Source organism: Cricetulus griseus, chromosome 5, assembly GCF_003668045.3.
Source record: "Cricetulus griseus strain 17A/GY chromosome 5, alternate assembly CriGri-PICRH-1.0, whole genome shotgun sequence".
NCBI lineage: Eukaryota > Metazoa > Chordata > Mammalia > Rodentia > Cricetidae > Cricetulus > Cricetulus griseus.
Window position 1 is genome coordinate 2,865,011 of NC_048598.1, and position 23,516 is coordinate 2,888,526.

The window sequence follows — 23,516 nt, forward strand, 5'->3', positions numbered from 1 at the left end:
GCAAACACTCGCGACTCTTTGAACTCATTATCCAGCTAACAGAATTTGTGTGAGCATGGACCACAAGTGCTCACACTGAAGTGACGGCAGCATGTTTGTCTGGCCGACTGTAAGCTGAGCAGCGTGCTAAATACTTCAGCTGCGTCTTATTGTCTCCCTCATTTCCAAACACAACCTCGTTTGCTTCTTTCCCTCTAGCCAATTTTAGATGTGACAGGTGAGAAGCTGGGCAGGAGAATTAAGCAACTTTATTCAACCAATATTTACACGTTTATTGTTCTGTGCCAGGAACGGTGTGGTGTAGGCCCTGGGCATCCGGCAATGCAGAAAGAGCACAGGGCCTACTTGCTTAGAGCTCAGTCTCATAGACACACTGAGGATCACGTCAAACTGTGCTGAGGGATGATTTGATTGCCTTCCCTAAGACAGGGGCCAGGGGGTAAGACAGTCCATCCTCCACCTGTGCACAGAATTTCTCTTCCTGTGAAAAGGACCTCTCTCTAGAGAAACCACAGAGGCTTAGGAGCTGAGGTGTAGCTCAGTCAGTAGAGGGTATAAGAACTCAGACATTATGCTGGCCTGCCCCTGTCACCTGCCAGAATGCACTCAGGCAATACCCTGGTCAGCCCAGGATTCCATTAGTGCATAATCTGCACGAAGGTGCAAAGGACTCCTTTAAAAGAAAGACCCCCACCCCTGCCCACTTCTGCTCTCTTTCCTGCTCCTCTCTTTCCCACTCCTCTCTTTCCTGGCTCTTTCCCGCTCTCTTCTCCAAGGTTCCCCAGGGGCAGACAAGACTTTTCCTGTCTCCCTCTTCTCTTCTGTCCTCTCTGTGTCTCTGTGTCTCTTTACCTCTTTTCTCTTTCCTTCCCCTTCCCTCCCCTTTCTAATAAAATTTCTCACTTAAGCTCTGTCTGACTGGCATGTTTGTCCCTCCACCTCAGTTACCCTCGCCAAGGTCCCCCATGTAAGGTCCCCTCAAGCTTTATCATAACAAAGTGCTCCCCTAACATGTACAAAGCCTGGGTCTGATCCTGGCACCACTGAAGCCAGGTGTGGTAATCCCTGCCTGTAATCCATCCCCATACTGCAGAAGGAGTGAGAAAGACAGAAAGATCAGAATTTCAAGGTCATCTCGGCTACATAGTGATGTTGAGGCCAACCTGAGATGCATGAGACCCTGTCTCCCTCCCACCAAAAAAAAAGGGGGAGCTTGGGCTCAAAGAATAAAGCAAATAAAAACAACTAAATGGAATTGCTTCTGAAAACTCAGAGTAGGAACAAAGACACAGCAGGACGCCCCCCTTGACTTTGTATCTTACATCTTAGAATGGAAGAAATAACCTAGGAATACCAAGGCACCCAGACAATACCACTTTCCACACAAAAGCCCATTCCTCCAGCTAAAGGACCGGGCACCATGCAGCTCCCAAAGACAGAAAGTCGTCAGACAATGGCTCTGCTGCTGGAGTCATATACTGCAGAGACTATTGTGCCTACAGCAAAGGTCCGGCTTCCTTTTCCCAAAAGTTGCCAGGAAGCAGCCACCCTCTCTCCGTGTAGGCATGAATCATGCAGCCAAGGGAGCCCAAGAGTCCACCATACCCCAGCAGCATGAGGTCACCCCTGGTACCCACATCCCAGAATGGTATCAATGTAAGAAGAAAGAGTTGGGAGGAGGAACCACCCTTATCATCTCACAGCAATGTGCTAGTCACAGAGGCACACACTTGTGATGCCAGAAGGCTAAGGCAGGTGGAGCACTGCAAGTTTGAGGCTAGCCTGGACTACATAGTGTATCCTTCAGAGTTAGCAGAGACAGAATGACAAAGTGTTCTTTGACCCAAGTTGGTCAGAAACAGGGAGGTGCCTGCCCTGACCTCTGCTATATAAGCGTTATAGGGAAGCCACCCCAAAGCAAAACTCTTAAGGGAGATCTAAGGTCAATATTCAAAATGCCCAGGTCCACAAATGCCATTAATTATACAAAGTACCCCAGGAGTGAAAAGTAGTTGACCATGGATGCCAGTACCAACCATGGCAAAGACATCAGATGCATCCAACACAGGATTTCTTGGACAAGCTAGAAAGGACTGGAAACATGCTAAGTCCCGGCACAGAAAGAGTGGATACAAAAAAGAGCCAGACAGATGCTTCAGGCCACCCCCTCCCCCAACCCAGTAGCTGATTAAAAAAAAAAAATCTAGTGGGTAGCCTCAGCAACAGAACCTCAGGAAATGGAGGAGTAAGCAACACGAAGACAGAACACAACCTGAATCATCCCGCAGTCCCTGTTCTGTGATGGACATGACCACAGCATCCCAGAGAGAAGGGCACATTGCAAGAGGACCAAACTACCAGGAAGACAGACTGGTCCTCACATGAATGCACTGACAAGAACTTCAGAGTGTATGGAGCGGAAACTTGCAGAGATGAAGGGGGAAACTCATCCATGGTACCTCTCTCTCAAAGTATGATAGATGCTGGGAGGCAAATTAACAAGGATGGTGGAAGATGGAGCTCAGCGGTACAGAGCTTGCATAAGACCTTGAGTTCCATCCTTAGCAGGAAGTAAGAAAGAGGGGGAAGGGAGGAATGAGGAAGGAAGGAAGGAGGAAGGAGGAGGAAGGAAGGAAGGAAGGAAGGAGGAAGGAAGGAAGGAAGGAAGGAAGGAAGGAAGGAAGGAAGGAAGGAAGGAAGGAAGGAAGGAAGGAAGGAAGGAAGGAAGGAAGGAAGGAGGAAGGAAGGAAGGAAGGAAGGAGGAAGGAAGGAAGGAAGGAAGGAAGGAAGGAAGGAAGGAGGAAGGAAGGAAGGAAGGAAGGAAGGAGGAAGGAAGGAAGGAAGGAAGGAGGAAGGAAGGAAGGAAGGAAGGAAGGAAGGAAGGAGGAGGAGGAAGGAAGGAAGGAAGGAAGGAAGGAGGAAGGAGGAAGGAAGGAAGGAAGGAGGAAGGAGGAAGGAAGGAAGGAGGAAGGAAGGAAGGAAGGAGGAAGGAAGGAAGGAGGAAGGAGGAAGGAAGGAAGGAAGGAGGAAGGAAGGAGGAAGGAAGGAAGGAAGGAGGAAGGAAGGAAGGAAGGAAGGAGGAAGGAAGGAAGGAAGGAAGGAAGGAAGGAGGAAGGAAGGAAGGAAGGAAGGAAGGAGGAAGGAAGGAAGGAAGGAGGAAGGAAGGAAGAAGGAAGGAAGGAAGGAGGAAGGAAAAGAGAGTCCACAGGGACATAGAACTTGAGGATACCAAGAAGCCATTGAATTTGATACCAACAGAACCCTCTTCCCACAGGGGCAGGACATGCAGTCTCTTCAAAGGTACACCGAGCATTATCTGGAGAGCCTTATGCTAGTCTATCAGACAACCCCAAACACTTAAGCAAAACCACACAGCACCTGTCCTCCACCCACAAACACTGTAAATCGACCGTGGAAAGACAGCAAGAAAATATGCAAACACTTGAAAGCCAAACAACGCATTCTTCAATAACCCATGGGCCATGTGGAAATATCAAGAGACAACCTAAAGCACACTGGATTCCATGGGAATGAAAACTCAACACAGCAGAGCATGTGGAAGGCTGCTGAGGCAGAGCCAAGAGGGAAAAGTGCAGAGATAAAAGTGAGAGTCTCTAGCCAATAATCAACCTCTCACCTCAAGAACCCCTGAGAAGAACCAGCTGGAGCAAAGCAAGCAGAAGGAAATAATAATGGAAGCCAAAGAAAAGGAAGAGAGGAGTGCTGGTGGTTTGTAAAAGATTAATAAACAACACTGGACCTGGGGTGGAACTATAGCTCCGTTATTACGGCCTTGGGTTCACGCCACAGCACCAAAATATAAAATAAAAACAGCATGGACTGACAAAGAGAAACAACGGTGAATGAATGAGTTGGAGATTATCAATGGGAACCCCAGAGACAAGAAAAGACAGCAAGCAAGGGCAATGACAGCTCAGTACTTAGAAGCCACCACAAACGGATCCCCAAAGACACACAGTGTGTCAAATCCCAGCCCAGAACCAAGGAGGCTGCATTTTTCCTGTTAAAACTCCCAAAGCAAACTCTCCAGGCCCAGGTGGTTTTAATGAAGACATCTCAAAATTTAAGGACGAATTCACAGTAATTTTACACAATATCTTGCAGAAAATAGATTCAGAAGGGATACTTCTCAATTCATTCTATGAAATTAGTGTTACCTTGGTTCCTAAACCAAAGAATGCACAGAAAACTACAAATATCCCTCATGAACATATATACAAACGTCCTTAACATCTGGCAGCAGAGAGCATTTGGCAGTATTCAAAATTGAATTACTGTGGCAGTATATTCCAGGAGAGTGAGCTAATTGAATATCTGAAAAATCAGCGACTGATAAAATTCAGTGCCCATTCACAATATTATAAAAAAAAAGGCTTGGAAATAGGAATATGAGGGAATCTCTAAAACTTGTCAAAAAAAGGAAGGAGTGAGGGATGGAGAAGTAAGATAGGAAAGAGAAAAACAAGTGACCTACAGCTAACCTTCATGATGAAAACCCAAGTACTTCCCATTAAGATAAGAAAAGTCAAGACACAGGCTCTTAGACGCATACTCGGTCCTGTCCCACCACACAGTAACGCCAATGGGCAAGAACAAGCAATCTAATCAGAAGGGGGCCACCCAACTAGCCCATTTGCAAAGAGCACAGTGGTCTCTGCAGACCCCACAGAGAAACCTGCAGAACAAACAGGGCACTTAGCAAGTTCAACCAGACAAGAAACACACACAAGCCATTGTATTCCTATATCACAGACACGAGCACCAAAATGTTACAATACCATTTATAACTGCTGAAAAACACGTAGGTGTAAATATAGAAAAGCGTGTCACACTCAAATGTCGAAAACAACAACATGTTGATGGAACCGAGCCAAGAAATGAGGAGACACTGTGCTCAGAAGTTGGAAGACTCAACACACTAAAGATATCCATGCTCCCCAAATGGACATCTAAGTTTAGCACAGTTCCTATCAAAATGCTAGCAAGAATCTTTGTGGATACATATGTTCAAAAACATGCTAAAATTATGTGGAAGGGAAAACAATTAGAATGCCTGAAGTAACGTTCAATAAGAACGAAGTAGTTGAAACTTGCCAAATTATATACATTAAATGCATGTAGGTTTCTTGGTTTTGTTTATCCCCCCCTTAGGAGGGATTTACTTGAGTATCAATTATACCTCAGTAAAGAAGAAATGGGGGGGGCTGGTAAAGCTGTTTCAGGATAACTACAGCTGCAGTCATTAAGACTCGACTGTCAGCAGAAGACTAAACACAGAAAACAGAACACAACAGGGGCCCACAAAAACATGTCCAGGTGACTTTCATACCATCGGGGCACATGAACACGCACCGGCCAAAAAGTAGGCCCTTACCTATCTATGCTTTACACTCTATCTAAAACGGACTGAAACCTCACTGGATGCAGATGTACATGTAGGATGATCATATATCAGGAGAAAAGCTTGAGGGTCTTAGACTCACTGGCAAAACCACTGTCAAATGAAGGACAGGCACACAAGACTTTACGAGGGTGGAAAGACAGGTGTGGTCAGCAGGGGACACCTGGACACCCGCAGAGCAGCGTCAACAAAGACCTGGCTTGCAGAACACCCAGTCTCAAATTCAACAAGAGGAAAACAATCCAGTCAGAAAACATACAGAAGGTGTGACCAGCCTTTCACCGTAAACAATTTACAGAGAGCGGATGCATGCATTAGCCACAGGAAAACAGGAAACCACAAGGAGGCATTCCTGCACACCTGTCAAAATATCTGAGGTGAAAAGGCAGTGTTGGGTACCAAACGCAGATGAAAAGGAAATGACTGGACCTTTCACATACCGTCAGTAGGAACGCCAAATGGAGTGGCCATCCTGGTCTTCGAGTGTGGCTGCTTAATGGCACTCACAATGAGTAACTATTATATGGCTGAGTAATCACACTCAGTCTAAAACATGCTCACGTGAAAACATATGCAAAAACCATTTCTAGACACTTCACTCACCACAGACAAAATTTCAGCAGGACCCCAAGTAGCATCAGTGAACACAGAGTCAAGTGATCCATAAAACATTTATACCAGGAAATTCAAAGCAGCACCAGAAACATGTACATCATACATACGCACACACACACACACACACACACACACAGAGAGAGAGAGAGAGAGAGAGAGAGAGAGAGAGAGAGAGAGAGCAAGAGAGAGAGATTATGTGCCTGATCCTCAGAGTAAAAGAATTCCATGTTTATGATTTATATAATATGCCTTTGTTGTGTATATGTGGATGTATCTATATGTGCCTGTGTGTGAGAGTATTGAGTGTGTGTGTGTGTGGGGGGGTGTTTGTGTGTTGCTTTTACTTCCAGATAGGGTCTCTTCATTAGCCTTGAGCTGGCCAATTAGGCCAAGCTGGTTAGCCACATGTCTGCATCTCCTAGCACAGGCAATACTAGGAATACACACCAGCATTTTTACCAGTGTTCTGGGGGTCAAATTAGGGTCCTTGAACTTGTGAATCAGGTACTTTGTGGACTGTGCTATCCATCACCCAGCCTTTACTACAGGCTTATGTGACTCCATTTATATAACATACTTGAGAGAACAAAATTATAAAAGCAGCACAATAAATGGCTGCCAGCAGCCGGGTGTTGGTGGCGCACGCCTTTGATCCCAGCACTCGGGAGGCACAGGCAGGTGGATCGATGTGAGTTCGAGGCCAGCCTGGTCTACAAGAGGTAGTTCTAGGACAGCCTCCAAAGCCACAGGGAAACCCTGTCTTGAAAAACAAACAAGCAAAAAAAACCCTGAAAAACAAACAAAAAAAATGGCTGCCAGGGATGAAGAAAGGATGAGAGGAGAAGAAAGTGGGTAAGTCGGCTCACTCAGTTCTGTTAATTATTTAGAACTGTCTATGAATAAGTTTAATTTTTAAATATAAACCAAATGTAGGTGAATTATGAATGCTATGAAGCAAGGGCCCTGTTAATCCAGCTGAGGGAAAGGCAGGCAGAGGGAAGATGAGGTTTAAGGGTTTGTTGCGTTTTTCAAGACTCAGTCTGGGCAATACACTACCCAGCTAGACCTGTCAAGAATCCAGCAGCAGGCAGCCACATGCTGCTTGCAAACGGAAGCCACCTACAGCTCCTCAGTTCTGGGTAACAAACCCTCAGGAGGAGATGTTCTTTCTGAGAGAAGTGGCTGTGCCTTCAACAGTTGGATGAAATCCACGATTATTTCTAAATGGATTTTCCATCCCAAATCTTGGGCACCATGAGAACCTGCCTGCAAAAGGGAGGCCTGGGTCAGCGGTACCTTCCCATCTCTCCACACTGCTAGGCTGGCCATATTCTCCTCCTGCAGCTAACCCTACATGAGTACTCAAGAGGAATCGATGGAGGCACCAAGGTAAGCGGGAGGGGTTGGTAGAGAGATGTATTTATTTCCTCTCCCCGTCTCTGAGATTCCACCTCTCACACTTTAGCCACAGACACCAGCATCCTAGAAGCAGACGGGAATGGTAGACTTCTTTCTCCTTCTTTCCATTTTTCATATTTGTATGATTTACACATGTACACATGTGCCTGCACACGTGTGCACACGTGTGGGGGGTACATGAATGTGGCCGTGGAGACACACAGTTGATATCAGCTATCAACCTTGCTCACCGCCCACCTTATTCACTGAGGCAGGGTCTCTCAGTCAAACCCAGAGCTCACAGCTACCAGTCTCTACAGTCCCTGTGCTCTGGGGCTCCCATCTCAGCCAGCCATTTGCATGGGTTCCTGGGGACTGAAAGGTAAGCCCTTAACCGCTGAGCCATCTCCCAGGCAAAAGTGAAGCATTCTCTTTACAAGTCTCCAGAGAAAGCCATGAACAACCACAACAGAAGAGATCTTAAGAGTCTGGCTCAAGCTCCTGCCACTCTGCTGTGAGCCCTTAGCGTCATCATGACATTGTGAAAACAGAAATAACATGGAATTCTGCAGAGCAAGCACTTTATTTACAGAAAATCGATACCAGTAAGAAAATTTCCTGACCAAGAGACCACTTTGCATCCAGTAAACTATCTGGCGACAATCACCGTTTATAGTAAACACGATGACAAATGATTGATTATTCATATTGATCAGAAAAGATCCCCATGAGATTGATCACCTTCCTCCTCAGGAAGTGACCATGGCAGTGGGTTCCCAGCAGGAAGTGTGGTAAAGCTTTGCTCCATCAAATGCCTGCCCTCATCCTGGACCTTTGCCATTATCTGGAGCGGGGCTTGTGACACCGGGGAGATGGATACATCTATAATGTACCTCCTGCACAAGCATGAGGACACGGGTTCAGAGCCTAAAACCCTCACGAAAAGCCAAGCCTAGTGGACCACACGTGTAATCCCAACCCTGAAGAAGAGAAGAAGGGAGACCTCTGGAGCTTGATGGCCAGTCAGCCTCGCCTAATCAGAGCAGAGCCAATGAGTCAGTCTATCACGAAAAAGCAGACAGTGCTTTGGGAATAACAAACTGAGGTTGACCTCTGGCATTCATACAGGGGGTGGGGTAGGGGGAGGGAGGCAGGAGGGAGCCAGAGACACAGAGGGACAGAGGGACAGGGAGACACAGAGAGACCCATAGAGACAGAGATACAAAGACAGACACAGAGAGGGACAGAAAGACACAGAGAAAGGAGCTGATATCCTCCAAGGGTCAGATCCTTTGGGCTCAGAGTCAAAGCAAGTCTGACACAGACCTTGGCCAGCTCTAAGTGCATGTCCTGACTCCATGCTCAGTGTCCTGATTCTCAGTGTCCTGACTCCATGCTCAGTGTCCTGACTCCATGCTCAGTGGCCTGGCTCCATGCTCAGTGTCCTGACTCCATGCTCAGTGGCCTGATGCTCAGTGGCCTGGCTCCATGTTCAGTGTCCTGGCTCCATGCTCAGTGGCCTGACTCCATGCTCAGTGTCCTGATGCTCAGTGACCTGGCTCCATGCTCAGTGTCCTGGTGCTCAGTGACCTGGCTCCATGCTCAGTGTCCTGGCTCCATGCTCAGTGTCCTGACTCCATGCTCAGTGTCCTGATTCTCAGTGTCCTGACTCCATGCTCAGTGTCCTGACTCCATGCTCAGTGGCCTGGCTCCATGCTCAGTGTCCTGACTCCATGCTCAGTGGCCTGATGCTCAGTGGCCTGGCTCCATGTTCAGTGTCCTGGCTCCATGCTCAGTGGCCTGACTCCATGCTCAGTGTCCTGATGCTCAGTGACCTGGCTCCATGCTCAGTGTCCTGGTGCTCAGTGACCTGGCTCCATGCTCAGTGTCCTGGCTCCATGCTCAGTGTCCTGGCTCCATGCTCAGTGTCCTAGCTCCATGCTCAGTGTCCTGACTCCATGCTCAGTGTCCTGGCTCCATGCTCAGTGGCCTGGCTCCATGCTCAGTGGCCTGTCTCCATGCTCAGTGTCCTGACTCCATGCTCAGTGTCCTGACTCTATGCCAGTGGCCTGATGCTCAGTGGCCTGGCTCCATGCTCAGTGTCCTGATGCTCAGTGTCCTGGCTCCATGCTCAGTGTCCTGGCTCCATGCTCAGTGTCCTGGCTCCATGCTCAGTGTCCTGGCTCCATGCTCAGTGTCCTAGCTCCATGCTCAGTGTCCTGGCTCCATGCTCAGTGTCCTGACTCCATGCTCAGTGTCCTGGCTCATGCTCAGTGGCCTGGCTCCATGCTCAGTGTCCTGGCTCCATGCTCAGTGGCCTGGCTCCATGCTCAGTGTCCTGACTCCATGCTCAGTGTCCTGACAACATGCTCAGTGGCCTGGCTCCATGCTCAGTGACCTGGCTCCATGCTCAGTGGCCTGGATCCATGCTCAGAGATCCTCAAGCTTGGCAGAAGAACTGAGCTTGATGTTCATGGAGAAAAAGCTGGACTGCAGGTCCTGGGACCATGACACAATGATCTCACTCACTTCTTTTCTACCCCTCAGAACATGGGCAGGTGTTTTTAGTTTCCTCCTTTGGTCTTGTACAGCCCAAGTTTGGGAAGGCAGAGAGCTAGTAACCCTTCTACACATACTTCCTATCCCAGTAAGAGTGGCCATGGCTGCAATGAAGCACCACCATGACCCAAGCAACTTGGGGATGAAAGGGTTTATTTGGCTTACACTTCCACACTATAGTCTGTCATTGATGGAAGTTAGGACAGGAACTCGAGACAGGGCAGGAACCTGGAAGCAGGAGCCGATGCAGAGGCTGTGGAGGGTGCTGCTTACTGGCTTGCTCCTCATAGCTTGCTCAGCCTGCTTTCTTATAGAGCCCAAGACCACCAGCCCACAATGAGCTGGGCCCTCCCCCATTGATCACTAATTTATAAGATGTCCTACAGGCTTGTCCACAGCCTGATCTTACGGAGGCATTTTCTCAATTGAGATTCCCTCCTCTCAGATGACTATAGCTTGTGTCAAGTCGACAGAAAGCTACCCAGCACGTTTCCTAAAGGTGGACTTGTGCCTAATCTATCCCTCAGCCAGGCTGAGTTCCCCAAGGCAGATGGCATTTCTCCTAGTATGGTCTCACCTGTTCATGTTCCCGCCCATCCTCTCTGTAGGCAAGTTTCTGCCCTGGGAGCTCTCCATAGGCCTGTACTGACATGCGTCCCGTCCCCTCAAACTGAGTCTACAGGGAAGCAGTGCCCTGAAAGCCAGGCTGGCCCAGCAGTCACATCCCTCTAGCACTCTCCCTTCCAAAGCCCTCTGCTGCAGCTTTCAATCCTTACAGCCAGCCTGTGAGAGTGCAAAGGATTGGAAGCAGAGGCTCCCATGTAATGGAGGGAAAATGACTCACCCTAAGTCACAGCAGGGCTGAGTAAGCAGAGGAGGTGGGAGTGGAAGGCAGGCAGTGAGTGACACACACTGTCATGTCCCCCAAAGCCCCAGGAGACGGGAAGGATTTCACCCACTTACAGGCTGGGAAAGAGAGCACAAAGGTAAATGGTTTGCTCACAGCCTTCCTGCATAGTACAGAGAGAACATTAACCCCAAATCCAGTTTCCTGATTCAATATTCTTCTTGTACTTTACCCCGACTCTGGCTGCCTTGGCAATCCACAGGGATAACACAATGTGTCGTCCTGTTATCTAAGAAACCCCAGCTCCTAGTTGCAGCACCATCTCCCAATGCCAGCCTTCTCTAGAACTTCCCATCAAGGTCCAAGTGCTAGCTTACTGTTGCTGTAATAAAAACATCCAGATCAAGTGCAATGCATGGGATAAAGGGTTCATGGGGCTGACAACCCCAGGTTACTATCCTTCACAGTAGGGAACTCAGGAACTCAAGGTGGCAGGTGCTGAAAGCACCTGGTCACACCACACCCACAGCCATGAGCAGAAAGAAACAAAGTCATCCCTGCTGCCTGCTGGCTCATCTAGCTTCATCCTTTTATTTTATTTTATTGTTGGTTTTTTGACACAGGGTTTCTCTGTGTAGCTTTGGAGGCTGTCCTGGAACTTGTTCTGTAGACCGGGCTGGCCTTGAACTCACAGAGATCCACCTGCCTCTGCCTCCTGAGTGCTGGGATAAAAGGCGTGTGCCACCACCTCCCAGCAAGCTTTGTCTTTTATACAACACAGGAGCCTCTGCCTAGAAAGCCACCATGACATGGGACTTCCTGCATCAGTTAACCATCAAAGCAATCTCCCACAGACATTCCCACAGGCCAACCTGACTTAGTTTCTTCCCAAGCAACTGTAGATTGTAGCAAATTAACAAATGAAGCTAACCACCACAGTTCCAAACCAGCTAGGTTGGCCTGAGTCTGTCCCCTTTAAGAGGCATCAACCCACTCACAGCTGATAAAAGCTGTTTTGGCCAATGGACAGGCAGGATGTAAGCAAGAAGGAAAGATAGGTGGGGCTATCACACTAGGAGGATTCTGGGAAGAGGAATGCAGAGAGTGAGTTGCCATAGGGACACCATGTCGCTGTGGAGGAAGAAAGAGACCCAGGCATCACCAGTAAGCCAAGACCACATGGAGATACACAGATTAATAGAAATGGGTTAGTAATTTAGAGAGAGCTAGCCAATAAGATGCCTGAGCCATTGGCCAAACAGCTTATAATTAAAATATACCTCTGTGTGTTTATTTGGGACTAAACAGCTGTAGGACAAGGTGAGACAGAAAACACAGATGTGCATACATGTGGAGCCCTGGAGTTTCTGTGGAGTGTTTTCCTCAATTACTCTCTTCTTTGAAGCATAACCTCTCAATTTAACCCAGAGCTTACCAGTTGGCTAGTTGTAGCTAGTCCGTTTGCCCCAGGGATCCCCTCTCTCTGCCTCCTCAGTGCTGGGTTACAGGCAGCCACCATACCTGCCCCAGTGTTCACTTCGACTCAGAAACCCAAACTCTGACCCCCCCCCCACACACACACAGCATGCATTTCATCCACTGAGCCATCTCTCTGGCCCACATTTCTTCCTTCCTGGACGCTGTCTGCCTGGCGTTCTCTCCAGCTCTGGCACCACAGAGATGTGCAGTGAGGATGTCCGTTCATGCGAACCAATCTGTCAGGAACAACTGCTGCCCTTGTCACTTTGTCCATTTACCATGCCCCTTGCTTGGGATCCATTCACCGTGCTCCGGCTCCTTCTTCCAACCCCATCGCAGGCTCCACCCTCTCTGGAAACACTTTGTGTATGACTCAGTATAGTCAGCTATGGACACAGTTATAGTAGACCTCTGGGGCTCCCTGCAACTGAACCCCTGTATCCATTAGCTGACCCCTTCTGCTCTCCCTACTCAAAGCCCCTAAAAGCCACCCTTCTATTATCTGATTCTTTGTGCTTGGCTATTTTAGGTTTCTCATAGAGTATTGTTCTTTCTCTGTGTGGCTTATTTTACTAAAGGTAATAGCCTTTTAGTTTCACCTGCGTTATTGCAGATGGCAGGATTTAGCAGTGCTTTAATAATGTTCTACTCTAGGTGTAAGAATATGGTCAAATGTTTTCTTTGTCCACTCACACATTGATGATCAAAGGTTGCTTCCATGCCTTGGCTGCTGTAAACTATCTGTAGTAAACACAGCGGGACATGCCTGCCACGAGATCCTGACTTAATTTCCTGGTGTAGTTCTTGACAAAGTAAAATCTCATCAGTGCTCTTAGAACAGTATAAAAACCGTGACATGGACAAGAAAGATTGCCTTAACTGGTACATGTTAAGGCCATCACAGGTTCTCCCACGGAGAAACAAAACCAGCCATCCAGGGTGGATCACTCGGCCTCCGGAAGGTTCCCACAGGTGCTCATGCTGGGAAGTGTAGTACCATGCTACGGCTGCCATTCCCTGTGCGTTTGCTCTAAGCAACTGGAAATGTGTAAGTTCTTTATACGTCGTTTAACTCCTGAAACTATCATGAGGTGCCCTCTGTAATCAAGAAACTAAGATATGGAATAGTAAATGAATTTATCCCAAACCAGAAAGTTTTAAATTGTGCAGCCAGCACGGACCTTGTCAAGATGAATTCCAGCGTAATGCTTTCAGCACTTTTGCTCCCCAGCCAGGGTCTGGGTTGTGTGTTTAATACAACCTAGTCTTTATTGGGTCATGTAAGTAGGTACTTGTCTTCATTTTATAGAGAAAAAAATTGTTTCATGGAGGAGAAATATAAAGCCAATTAAGTGGAGAAACCAAGACAGAAACACAAGTCAAATAGCAGGACTCAAAATCCCATCAACTAAGCCAGCAGGAAGCAGTGGACAATTATATAAACCACATACATGACACTCATGCAGTTTACATGTTCTACTTGCCACATAAAAAGGAATAACAGAAAGCAGGTAAAATTATAGTAACACTCATTCTAATTACTCGGTATACCCAAAATATTATCTCAACTAAATCAACATATGACTAGTGAGATTTATTTTACATTTCATTATACTAAATTCATGCTTATTTCACATCTACATTTCAGTTCAGGGACACCCCATCTCCTTTACTGTGTTACCACAAATGGTCAGTGGTCAGAATCCTGGGCAACACAGGACCACACCACAGGAACATCCTAGATTGGGTTCAACAGATGTAGATTTGTAGTGAGAAGGGGCACTAGCCCACCTGAACATGTTGCTCTGGGAGGCCTTGCCCTTCTCCCCAATTCCCTCCGCCTTCCTAAAAACCACTGGATTACCTTCCTAAAGCTAGCACCCTTGGTCTATTCCCTGACTTGGCCACTCTTCCTCCTGAGGCTGACTACCAAGGTCCAGCAATCAGAAGCCCTTTCTTCACCTAACTAACATGCCCAATTAAAATTAAACACCTCATCCTAACTCAGGGTCCCCCCTTTACCTTTATAAGCCACTATTTATTTTTCCCATGGGCCACATCTGTCTCCTCTCTATTCAGAGGAAATATTCCTGCCCCTTTCCTTTGTCCCTTCCCCTTCTCCCTGGTTCCCTCTCCCTTTATCACAGCAACCTAGCCCATTCTAACACAGACCTCCCCTTCGTCTCCTCTTAAAAATGACACCTATGATCCTTCCAAAAAAATACAAAAACAAAACAAAACACCAGGCAGTGGTGGCGCACGCCTTCAATCCCAGCACTCAGGAGGCAGAGGCAGAGGCAGAGGCAGGCGGATCTCTCTGAGTTTGAGGCCAGCCTGGTCTACAAGAGTGAGTTCCAGGATAGGCTCCAAAGCCACAGAGAAACCGTGTCTCGAAAATAACAACAAAATGACACCTACAAGGTCATTTGCTACTGTTTTTCTACCTGAGTCACACTGCAGCCACTTTAACTTTTCTTCCCCCATTAATAAAGGATTTCTCTGTGAAAACAGCTGTGGTTTGTGCCCAGTCTGAGGCCTGGAAGGGAGGCCTCGCTGTGTATGGGTCCCCTTCATAGTGGATCAAACACACAGATTTGAACTAAAGCGTGCACTGAAGGCAAGAACATCATGTGAACACAATGAAAGACACTGAGATTGAAGGACAAGAGGAGAGGGAAGGAAGCAAGGGGGAGTGTGGGACGCCATTTGAGAAGGTCACAATGGAGCCCATCCTTGAGTCTCAGCACGGAACCATGCCCAGGGCTTCGGGGTGATCAACCTTGGGCAAGGCAAGAGCTAGGCCTTGGTTTCCCAATCTTAACCATAAAACTGGTGCTGTCTACACCACAGCAGGGCCACACACATCGAAAACTACTGTTGTCTACACCACAGCAGGGCCACACAGATCAAAACCTGGTGCTGTCTACACCACAGCAGGGCCACACAGATCAAAACCTAGTGCTGTCTACACCACAGCAGGGCCACACAGATGAAACCAGAATGGAGATGCAGTGTGGATGCCTCTGTAGAGTCTTGGAAAGCTCAGGCTGTGCTCAAGAACCAGGGCTTCAGACAGCTAAGAAGAATAGTACTCAGGAGATTCTGAATGAGAATCGGGGAAGTTCCCACCGTCAGCTCATGGTGTGTGGAATCTTCTAGAAATAGATCCTTCCAGATAAAACTGCAGTGATGCCGAAAGCCCTCGGCTTCTTTGAGAACCAGGCCAATCGCTGTAGAAGTGAAATAGGACTGATAAGGTCAATTTACTTTAAGCGGGGAGATGGATCCTATGGAATCTATGGACCTTCTATTCTAATAAAAACAACCACTGATTAAATGTCAGACGGGATGCTGACCATAGAAGTTGCCCCGAAGGAGCTGATGGTTTAGAACAACAGAGATATGTGCAAACAGAGATCTATAATACAGTACAAGAGACGAAACGTGTGTGGAGAGCGGAGCCAACAAACTAACTTGGCATCAGAAGGGCTTGGCTGTGAAGAGTTCAAGCTCTCCCCTGGAAGACGAGGCGCAAGGCAGATGCTCACACAGGGCACTTTTGACACAGGAAGAGTTGTGTGTAAATGGCCACATGTTACAGACAAGAAGCACAAAAGCTCACTGTGGGAAAAATCAGGAGTGGCTGAGGCATGAGCCTGAATTTCTACTGTTTTGTTTTTCAGGCACCAGGGAGTACAATCCTGAGATGAAGCTGGGTTAGGGGATGCATGGAGCTGGCATACAGGTGAGGAGTTTCAGTTCAGGATGCTAACTGAAGATCTGTGAGGCTAGCAGGGCAGTGCTGTAGAGGAAGGCCTGGAGAGTCCAAGTCTGAGGCTGAGGCGGGAACTCCATGGCCGCATACAGCATGGTTCCCATGCTGACAGGTCTGCTATGAAATCCCGTCAGGGCCCCAAGGAAGAGAAGACACGGGCTTAGACTCACGATCCTTCCTGAGATCTGAGTGGAACCCGAAAGGGGTCCACTCAGGAGGACCACGTGTGGCACACGCCCACAACAGCGGAAGGTGCCTGAGTCGCATGGAGAACTGACTGCCTTTCTGGGAGTGACCCCAGAGTCCTCCCCACTCTAACAACCTGTCTTCCCTCATCATTTAAAGTCACACATAGACAGAGAGAAACTCTCTGCTTCCATCACACCACCTCGCCTGTCCTCCTCTGTGAGTGGAAAGGGATCATTGGCTCTCTCACCCTTATTCCAGGCACTAGCACCCTTGACCTATGTGGTCCACCCTTTCCACTTCCACAACAGCTTCAAAAGTCTCCTCAGCTTTAAAATGTCCTGAGTGATTATGACTACGGCGTGAGAAAAAAACTCATCCACATGCTCAAAGAAACAGAGACTGCCTGGCATTAACAAGGTTGGGCAGAACTCCACCCCAGAAGAAAACCTGAGCTGGGGCCTCAGATATCCTGAGCTAAAATGCACAGGGCTTCACTCCTGTTACAAACAGCATTCTCCATAAACCAAGCAGGTGCTATTTTTAGGGTTTTCCGTGATGTGTTTGCTCTTTAATGGAAGAAATAAAGGCAGAGGAAGCAATTAAGAGTATTAACTCATAGACACTGCAGGGCTAAGCACCGCCAGGAGATGCCTTCACAAATCAAACCTCACATGCCAAGTGCATTTGGGCGGCAGCCTTGGTTTCTGCCCAGCTTGCTGGGTTCTTCAGCTGTGTTCTTGGAACCCGGTTTTGAAAACGTCAGATGTGTTTTTAAATGTTAGGGTGGTTTAGAGTTGAGGTGCACTAGTGAGTGTGAATAGTGTCTTCCTTGATGAAATAAAGCCACAGACCATTCTCCACAGTCCACAGTGAAGACACCACTGTCACGAGGGGAGAGGGATTTGTGTGAGAGCTGAGCAACAATGGCTAGGGACCTATAGTCAGGCTCTGAGCCAGGTCTTTGCTTCTATTCCTCCTTCGTTATATGGCAAACATTTACCAGGCACTTACCATGTTTTAGCATGGTGGTATGTATCTATTGGCTGTGTGTGTGCACATATGTGTGTGTGCATATGTGTGTGTGTAAATGCCTGTAGAGGCCACAGCACAGATTGAGATATCATTGCTAAAGAGCCATCCACTTTGGCGTTTTTATTGTTCTTTGTTTTTGTTTAAAACGGGATCTTTCATTGGCCTGGAGCTCACTCATTCACCCATCCTGGCTGGCCAGCAAACCCCAGGGATCTACCTGCCCATCTCTGCTCCCCAGGATGGGGTTATAAGCATGGGATACTCCAGGCTCTTGTGAATGAGTTTCTAAGATTGACTTGAGGTCCTCATACTTTCGCCGGAACCATCTCCCTGGTCCAGGACTGTGCCTGGTGGTAAGGACACCTACAGAGAAACAGGAACTTTCATCCACTGGAGAAGGTGGACAGAAACTAGCACATCCTGGTATCACTCACACTTAGGGTCTGAGGAGCATGCCACCAGCCCGGGATGGACCACGAGCAACAAAACCTTTGGGAGAACTGTGGGAAACGCAAAGGGTGAAAACAAAGTCCCTGCAGAGAGAGAGATGAAGTCAGAGGCCACGTTCCCAAGCCCAGGGAGCAGTCTGGGGAGAATGAGGTGCCCGCCAACAGGAAGTAGATGAGTGCCAGGGAGACTTCAGCCTGGAGTCGCAGTGTAAAACTTAAATTTGCCCAAAGACGCCACAAGAAGACGCTAAAAGATGGGTAACTAACTCCCTGGCCCCAAGGGCTGGATGGGGAGCAGTGCCCCCGAAGGGGTTGCTGTGTAAGTCATTTTTGTACATTTTTGGGTGTGGGGTTACAACCTGTCCTCAGCCCTCTGTATGGACTGTATAGATATTTTTATTGAACTTGGGACTGCCCTTTAATTAGCTCTATATACATTAAATATATGTACATTGACCCCCCCAAAAAAAAAGATCGGTAACTGTGAGATTAGATCAAACTTATCTTTTATAGCACCACGAATCCACACAAACATCTTTTAGGGCCAGTGACATCCGGGTTGCAGGAGGATGGGGGAGGATTAACAGAGCTAAACAAGCAACCATCTGCAACAGAGGTTGGCTGGAGGACTCAGGTCAGTCTGACTCCAGAGTTCTTTCTCTTTCCACTACATCACCCTGGAAAAGAAGAAAGGTTGGGCAGGGGTGCTACAGGAAACCCCTGAGTCTGGTGTCAGCTGAGTATGAATGGCTTTTCTACCAGATTCAAGCGCAGATTTGAGCCCTGGTATCACTGACCTGTGTGTTCTCCCCTTCATTCAAATACAATAAGTATGTGCAGGAAACAATCATGAGAGAAAGGCAGAGACTCGGCCCCCAAGTCTGATGAACCCTGTGACCCCATGTGCAGAGGGGCCAACAGTACAAGCCGCCTCATGGTCAGGAGGCAGGAAGGCTAGCGGTTAGGCCACTTCCCAAGCTCACCTCCAGCATATGATGAGGTGCACCTAGGCTCTCAAATGGCAATGAAAAATGACATCAACCCCACTGTCCTCATGCAGAAAATGAGGGTTCACTCCAAAGAGTCTGGGTGGGGGTGGCAGCTCTCTCTTGGAGCTGCTCTCACTATCCAGCATTCTTCCTCCCATATTTACCGTCCTCAAAACAAAACAAAACAAAACATTGTAACAAGCAAAGTGAGCTCGTGGGGCAAGGGAGGCTGCTTAGTGGGTAAAGTGCTGCAAGGTAAACATGAGTTGAGAAGCTAAAAGCTTGCAATTCCCCAGCACTAGATGGAAGGACCAGGGCCAACCCAGCCAGTGAATGATACCTCAAAAGATAAGACGAAAAGTGGTCAAGGGAAGAGGCATGATATCAACCTCTGTTGGCTCAGGTGCACACACACACACACACACACACACACACACACACACACACACACTCACACACACACACACACACACTCACACACACACACACTCACACACACACACACTCACACACACACACACACACACACACACACACACTCACACACACACTCACACACACACACACACACACTCACACACACACACACACTCACACACACACACTCACACACACACACACACACACACACACACACACTCACACACACACACACTCACACACACACACACACTCACACACACACACTCACACACACACACACACACACTCACACACACACTCACACACACACACTCACACACACACACACTCACACACACACACTCACACACACACACACTCACACACACACACACAAACACGCACATGCACACGCACACGCACTCACACACACACACACACACACACACACGCACACGCACACACACACACACACACACACTCACACACGCACACGCACACGCACACGCACGCACGCGCACACACACACACCACACCACACACACACACTGAGCTCCAAACACAGATACTCATGGCTGAAGTTCCATTCACCAGAATGATGCTCTCACAAGCTCCCACCAGAGAGGAGTCAGGAGCATTAGCACCCATCCTCAGTATTCACAGTCAAAGGGGGTCAGGGCCCCAAAATCAGAAGCGAAGCAGGGAATACCCATTTCCTTAGACTATGAAGCAAGATCACTTGTTTCAAGAAAGAATCCACATTTTTACTCCTACAAACCCTGGCAGACTCCACTGTGACACAGGCTGGGACCAGACCTTGGCTGGGCTTCAGCCTGAACACACAGCCTCCTGCATCCCATCAGAGGCAGCAACAGTGAAGAACATGTCTGACACGTGTTTAGTGACAGAACGGCATCCACTCCCATTCGCTAGTCATCTGTGCAGCCAGCTGTGTTGGAACTGTGTCGTGTGACAAGACTTTTCCTGGAGAGACTCAACACACATGTCTACTCACCCAGGTAGGGATCCCCTGACAGACCAAAGTATAAAGCCACTGAAGTCTGGCTGGGTGAACAATGAGTTGTACTAGGGTTACTTACAGGAGCAGAAATGACTCAAAGAACTGCACTACAAGGGCCCATCCCAGCATGGGTGACAGCTCACAAAGCTGGGAACCTGGAGCTCACTACACAGCCTGCAGGAAGCTCAATACCTGTGTCCTTCCCAAGTGACTCTGGTCTAAACCTCTTCCAGGGAGCTCGGCTGCTTTGAGACTTCTTTGTAGCTCAACCTTCTTCCATCTGAGGCAGAGTCTCGGCTCTTACTGCTCAGTCTAGCAGGAAGAGACTCAATGAATCTGGTCAGTTTTGGGGTCTTCCTGAAGCTAGTTTTGAGTTGTTTATCTTCCTGCTTAAGGAACTCCCTGCAGGATGGAAACCCGGAGGAGACTCCCACTGATGAGCAGCTGGAGGAAGCCCATTCATATGCATACACAACGCATCTTTTTTTATATATTTCCCCAGCTCACTCTAGTGAACTTCACAAAAATTAAATGTCTTTCATTAAAAATTAATTCAAAATGTTAAGCTTAAGTGGGGCTCCTGATCCACCGAACAGTGATGATGGTGAGGAAAACAGGGCCAGGCTTTGTCACTGAGGGGCAGGACAAGCCGATCTGACCCTGATGCTGAGCAGTTTCCTCCAGTTTTAGCTGGTCATGCCCTCTGTCTCCCTACTCTGGCACTAGCTGCCTCTCACATTGATGCCAACATCAGCATTCAGAGAACCAATGGGCAGATTGCGAGCGTAAATCTGAGCAAACCATTCGCATTTACAGACACACCAAAATGCTGGGTAATGGTGGGAACATTTCATAAGCACAGTAATCTGACTTTGGAAGCAGAAGTGTAACAGGAACCCAGGCTAACACAGTCCAAGGGAGGGAAGCCCAAGTCCGCAGGCCTTAGGCACAATCAGGCTTGCCCTGAAAAAGGCACCGCTCTGTGGGGCTGCCTCCACAGAGAGTACACGAGTCCTCTACCCCATGCTTCAGAGAGCTGAAAAGAAAGCGAGTCACCTGAGTCTGATGCTGGGAGAGGCTAGAACCCCAGTCTATGCCAAATGCAGCTGGGGAGCCAAAACTAATAATACCATTGCTGTGACTCCAGCGGAAGTCCTCAGAGAAGAGTCGGTCAGAACTAGATGAAGATTATTCCTGTAGTAAACTCTCTGATGTCATGTTATGTAGGAACTGAGGGACTGCCTCCAAAAAGCCATCATCATGCACAAGCTCAAAGGCCAGCACATTAAACATGAGAGGAGTGGGGTATTTCTAAACAGTGGCAAGCAGTTGGTGTAAACAAAACATGGTTATGTTTTTGGTTTGAAACAGGGTCTTACTAGCCTTGAACTCAGATGTCTGCCTGCCTCTGCCTCCCCAGTGCTGGGATTAAAGGTGTGTGCCACCACAACCAGCAAGACATTGTTTTTGGAAAAAACAGGAAGACTTGAAAGTGAAACTGGATTCTAGGAATGAAAGGCATAGACGTTTTCAAAAGAAAACATAAATAACTCAATGAACAGATTAAGCAAGAGGAATAAACGTCAACATAAAAGTAAATGCTCAGTTAAGCAGTGATGCAGATCTAGGGACTTATTTAGGCACGTAAAGAGTAAAGAGTTCAGTATCCTCAGGCTCCACTGTGATGTGCTTCCTTGGCACATAGAGTTCACTATCCTCAGACTGCACCGTGATGAGCCCCTGGTAAGTGAGCCATGGGCTACAGAGGAATATGCTGAGCCAATAAACTGGTAAGACACACATTAACAAATCAGGAGAGGCATTAACTACAAAGAAAAAACAGCCAAGGAGGCAGTTAAGAACAAAGAAAATTACAGATAGGGGTTTTTTTCTTCTGGAATAAGTTAAAATTACTAGTGTTTTAAATTTTATTTATTTATTATTTATCTGTGTGCATGGGAAGGCATGTTTGTGTGGGCCTTGAGGTGTCATGGCGCACCACACATGGAGGTCAAAGGACTATATTATAGAATCTGTTTCCTTCCACCTTTGGGTTCTAGGACTTGCACTCGGCTCATCAGGCTTTCTCAGCAAGCACCTCTACCCTCTAAGCCATCTTGCAGTCCCTTAAACTGATTAACTTCAGGAGAAGCACGCACGGTGTAATCATATAGACGTACTCTAAGGGGCAGAAAAGATAAACGTGTGCCTTTCAATCAGCAGAGAGAAATGGACCTGATCACAGTGAGGGAGGAAAAGAGGTAGCATGGGGAGAAAGAAGGTACTAAACAGGAAACACAGAAGAAGTCAGAGTAGGTCAGAAAGAGCAAAGGTGTAAAAGATGACACTCTTCACAAGAGGTTAGATATTACCTCTGAGGAGCAGGAGCAGGGGGCCAATTCTACCACTTACTAAATGCAAAGCACCTCACCACTCTGGGCCCAGCTTTATCAAGACACAATGGTGATTCCTTTCTCATAGAATTGCTTGGGATAACACATGTATAGTTAATATCTTGCTTGCAGAGTACTGGAGTGATATACAGACTATGCACTGTGTAAGACTTAAATGATTCTGTGGTAGAGGCACTTTGTTAAAAGCAAGAGTCAGGAATATGGAAACTGAGAGACTTTCAAAACAGGTGGAAAAATATCCCAGGAAAATACTGACTCAAAAGAATCAGATACAATATCAAGGACAGCAATATTTTAGGCAGAAACTTTATACATATAAAAGGTGACTATCTAGAAGGCTCTATGCTTCCAAAAGAGGGGAGCAGCCTACAGTCCTACCCAGCTATGGCAATCCATGAGCCACAACCAGCATGGCCATGATAACTCTGAGGGTGCAGTAGTGGTGTGCAAACTTTAGTGGTTAACTAACAATAAGCAAACTTTGGTGGTAACCAACTGTAAGCATGAGTTTTCTGGCCCGGCAGAGTCCCACTGCCCTTGAGAGCCCCAAATAAACAAACAAGACTTATATTAATTATAAAATTGTTGGCTAGTGGCTTGGGCTTCTTATTGGCTAGTTCTGTCTTAATTAGTAACCCATTTCTATTAATCTATATATTTTCACGTGGTCTTGGCTTACCAGAGAACGCCCTTCGCATCCTCTCTACATGACAACTCCTCTCTGCCTACACTTCCCAGAATTCTCCTCCTCTGGTGGCCCCCATCCTTCCTGCCTGGCCACTAGCCACACAGTGTTTTATTCATCAACCAATAAAGAAACATATACACAGAAGAACAACCCCCGACAACCAACCATTTTCTAATTGCACATAGGGCCAGCTCAGCAAAAGGGTAATCGTGTCTGGTACTAGAAAGGTTTCAGCTA

General features: G+C 47.6%; 1 protein-coding gene across 2 annotated transcripts in view; it reads right to left on the bottom strand.

The window, feature by feature from the left end:
• The window catches only part of Kcnh1 (potassium voltage-gated channel subfamily H member 1), a 268,751-nt gene that overhangs the window by 186,953 nt on the left and 58,282 nt on the right, over nucleotides 1–23,516 (bottom strand). The gene's annotated exons all lie outside the window — the stretch shown is intronic.